Source organism: Corylus avellana, chromosome 5 (assembly GCF_965113065.1).
Source record: "Corylus avellana chromosome 5, dhCorAvel1.hap1.2, whole genome shotgun sequence".
Lineage (NCBI taxonomy): Eukaryota > Viridiplantae > Streptophyta > Magnoliopsida > Fagales > Betulaceae > Corylus > Corylus avellana.
This window is the reverse complement of record NC_142494.1, coordinates 27,802,736-27,806,975: the sequence shown is the minus strand read 5'-3', so window position 1 is coordinate 27,806,975 and position 4,240 is coordinate 27,802,736. Positions and strand designations below refer to the sequence as shown.

The following is a 4,240-nucleotide window of genomic DNA, read 5'->3' as shown; positions in this document are numbered from 1 at the left end:
TTTCATTGGATTGGATATCGTTGAAACAATTTGAGGATAATTATAAAATGAATTTCAAAGTACTGAAAAAAAAAAAAAAAATGGTCATGCACAGAAAAATGGCTTCCAAAAAGTTTTTTATTTATTTATTTATTTTTTTTAATAAAAAAAATGTAATGGAAATTTAAAACTCAGATGAAATTTATCATAGAGGGCGAGCTCGATCTAGTACGTACGTGTATCATAGTATAATAACAATCTACTTTTCTGCAATATTGCATGTTTTATGGAAGTAATACCAAATGGGAGTGACTATCAAATATGACCATTTCAAGCAAATGTCTTTTTCCTCACTTACCCATTGTTAGAAAACTTAGAAGGGTAGTTCCCTCTCTTATATAGGGAGAACTTACCCAAACCCTTGGTAGGATAACAAGCACAAGTGGCACAATTAACATAAGAGAGCAAGAGGGAAGCACAAGAAGAAATATGAGAGTCCATAGACTGCCGAGTCTTAATTGGCAAGAGAGTAAGTCAAGAATATTCAACAACTTAAACCTCTTAGCCATGATTCAACATCGCTACCTTATACAGTGAGTAAATATAACCTCATCTAAAATACACTTCACCACAAAGAAATTAAGAGAGATAGAATGTCAAGCAACTTCCTGGGAGGCAACAAGCCTCCTCGAGGTGCTGGTGTGCCAACCAAATTACAGCTGATTAACCATCCGATCATATCCTCTCTCTCTTACTCGCTCGTTGCTTTTCTCATTTTATATGTATAAATGCATGGTGATTTTTTTTATTTTTTATTTTTAATGTTGATATTGTAATCTTTACCACCTACACTCATCGTTGCACTGGTACAAATTATTGTTATTGCTAGAGCTGCCATTTACACTTAAATAAGGTAATTAACTTGAAGTGTTACTCGTAGTATGCGCTCTCACATTAATTAACTGAATATATTATCTTGACAATAAACATCAGAGTAAAATACAACGGAAAGCAAAAAATATTGATCTCAGCTAAAAGACTAAGTAATTTACCTCAATAATAGTGTCTTCTACCATCAATACAAATCACAGCCTTCAAAAAGAATTTTCTATGAACCTCTCGAGCACAGCCGTGAACACCTTAGGATTGTTGATCAAGTATGCTTGCGTCGTGCCAGGGGTGCCTACATACACCTTGTGGTTGGCCAGTGATGGAACCAATCTCAACAACTGCCATGGCACCTAAACAGTCATGCCACATGACATGTTCACACAAGGAAAAGAAAAATGAATAGGAGTATTCGAACCAATAACATCTGCTCCATAAAGCGTGGTCTTTTGGTCACGAGTGTCGTGAGGTGTATTTATATAAATACATATATTTCATCTCGATCAATAAGGAAACACGTGAAGTTTGCATAGCTTCACAATGATAGATATCCAACGTATGTGCTTTAACAAAGTAAGTCAACATCACTTTTGCAAAGCTAATATCTTCACTGTGATTGGTGGATTACACTCTCGGATATATAAGCTTCCACAAAAGCCCAGTAAATGGGTCCCTTCCCACTTCCCCTGAACCTTCCTCAATTCTGATTAATTATTAAGATTTCTGTTTTACTATATACAACATCATGTAATACATACTGTGATTGTGTTCAAGGCCATGAATTCCAAAAGCATTAATGGTGGCAACAGCGTCGTTTCACACGATCTCGTGGTCGTGGCCCCTCAAGGGTTTTAGTTACACTCTATTACTTTGTCTGCTTTATTCATTTATATACTACATTACATAATTAGTCACTAATTAATTAATCTTGGACATAACTTTCTCCTTTTTATTTTTCCTTCTATAACTTTGAGACTTGGAGTCAACTTTAAATAATTAATATTTTCTATCTATTTTAAATTATTGTCAAAAGTGAGATATGGTATCTTTTGCTTTTCATTCCACTCAAACATGGCCTGTTTTCTAATCGATGATGGGTATATAAATAATATTACCAAATTACCAAAAACCCCATCCACTTGAATCGACTATAAATAGGAGTATATGAGGCAAATGGCTAACACAATATTCCAGACACCCAACATGAAGATCATTCTTTTCGTTTGCGTTCTCTTGGCTTCCATTCTCTTCTCGCCCTCTTCAATTCTCGCTCGAGAATTGGCTCAAAATGGTGAGACCATAAATTTCCAATTTTTTTTCATCATGTCTCCACCATGCATGCATATGTCTCTAAGCAATTCAATTAAAGCCATTCTATATTTATAAGAAATTGTTTTATATTTTATCAACACTAAATGTATACTAATTTTATTTTTTATGTGTTAATTAATTTGGTTTTATATTTTAAGATGCAAGTGGTTCCGGCGGAACTGGGAATCCCAACAAGCCAGCAATCGCGTGTGGTACGCCTGGCACCCCAAGCTACAAAGCTTGCGTAAAGAAACTGAACCCCAACAAAAAGTGTGTTCCCTCTACATACAAAAAGTGCGGCCCACAGAAAGACCCATGAATAAGTCATAATGATGTGTAATGAAAGTATGAATAAGTAGTACGTATGCTATATATATATATAGTGCATGCATGGGTTGAGAATATGTAGTTTGCTATATGTTTATATAATTTCATAAGCTGTGTACGTGTGAATAAAAAGAGCTTACTACTCTTTGCTCGGTTTGTAGCAAATTTGAGTTGCAGGAATTATTTGTGATTTATATAATAATAATTAAACAAACTATGTTTGAAACTATATATTATAAAATGAAATGATCATGTAAATAATGAATGGGTTAAAAAAACCATGTGACTCTTATAGAGAAGGAACTTTTTTATTAATTTTCTTTAAAAAAAAAGAAAAGAAAATGAACCATTATATCTTTAAGAGTCCACGTGAATAAATGTGTAACTTTACAGATATAATAATTACTATTTTAAATTTTTTTTTTTTTTTTAAAAAGATAAATAAGAAATAAATGAAAGAATATAAAATAACAGTTCCCTTTATTTTTAATTAATTAGTACGTCGGTCAAGGGAGTAGGTAAAAAAGTCTCTATTGATTTTATCACGTCACAACATTAATAATTAAGCTTAAAATTTCGTATAGAAGAGTACTAGGAGGGGTATAGTACCATGTTCGAATTGAGATAAAATTCCAAACCCAAAGTAGACGGAACATGTTAGTCAAGTCATGCGTACGTAGATGCTTAGAAAGTCCTCATGAGTGGTATCATCAAATCACAACGTTAAATAAATACAAGGACTCTTAAAACGGACTTGATAAGTTGAAATACAAATTGATGCCTCTAATTTGACGAATACTAATTAGATAAAGTATAAGAAATTGTGGATTTAGAACAATTAATTAATACCCATAAAAACAAAAGAAATCAATTTGAACCGGTCATTTCATTTCATAAGGCATGATCTCTAGTCGATTGAACTATTCATTAAAAACTTGTCATATATATATATATATATATATATATATATATATATATATATATATATATATCTTCTCAATAAGGAAACAAGTGAATATATATATATCTTCTCAATAAGGAAACAAGTGAAAGTTTGCATAGCTTCACAATGATATATCCAACGTATACATATATGCTTTAATAAAGTAAGTCAACATCACTTTTGCATATCTAATATCTTCTGTGATTTTGTGGATTTATTTATTTATTTTTTCTATTCAAATATGGAAACGGGGGAAATGAAAATTACAAATTAAGGATGGTCATTGCCGATCCTAAAAATCAAAGAGGAAAGAAAAGAGGAAGATGTGGGAATACTTTTCAAACACAAGGTGGCCGTTTAGATCTTAGAAATTCAATTCTCATTCTCAACGCATGACCAATATGAGCTCAAAATTTCTTTCGTAACTCCAATAACTTCTTCTTAGGTCGGTTCCATGCTTGATTTCGTAATCGTAGGGAATTAACCCAAAAATGACTCTATTTCATTGAGGTTGTGAGTGTAAAGGGTGAAGGAAAATTGCCGCTTTCAGTTGTATGTGCAGAATAGTAAGCTATATATGATGGTAGTGCAAAAGTTTGTTTGAGCAACTGTGAAGTTGAAAGGTCGACTTTTGTCGCCCCAATAGGTATAAATGTCGTTTTATTGTTAATATCCTTGTGAGTTCCTAATGCGAGTGAAAAGACGACATGATTAGGCTCAGGCATCATGTTGTTGACATTCATTTACAACTTTAACATCCACACCCATTTTCAGGCTCACCTTCAACTATAC

General features: G+C 32.8%; 1 long non-coding RNA gene across 1 annotated transcript; it reads left to right on the top strand.

Annotated features, from left to right (window-relative positions):
- Positions 1-2,064: 2,064 nt before the first annotated feature.
- Positions 2,065-2,670, top strand: LOC132183221 (uncharacterized). The gene is made up of 2 exons (XR_009440378.2): positions 2,065-2,158; positions 2,337-2,670. It is a non-coding gene; the product is annotated as an uncharacterized LOC132183221 (long non-coding RNA).
- Positions 2,671-4,240: the final 1,570 nt, after the last annotated feature.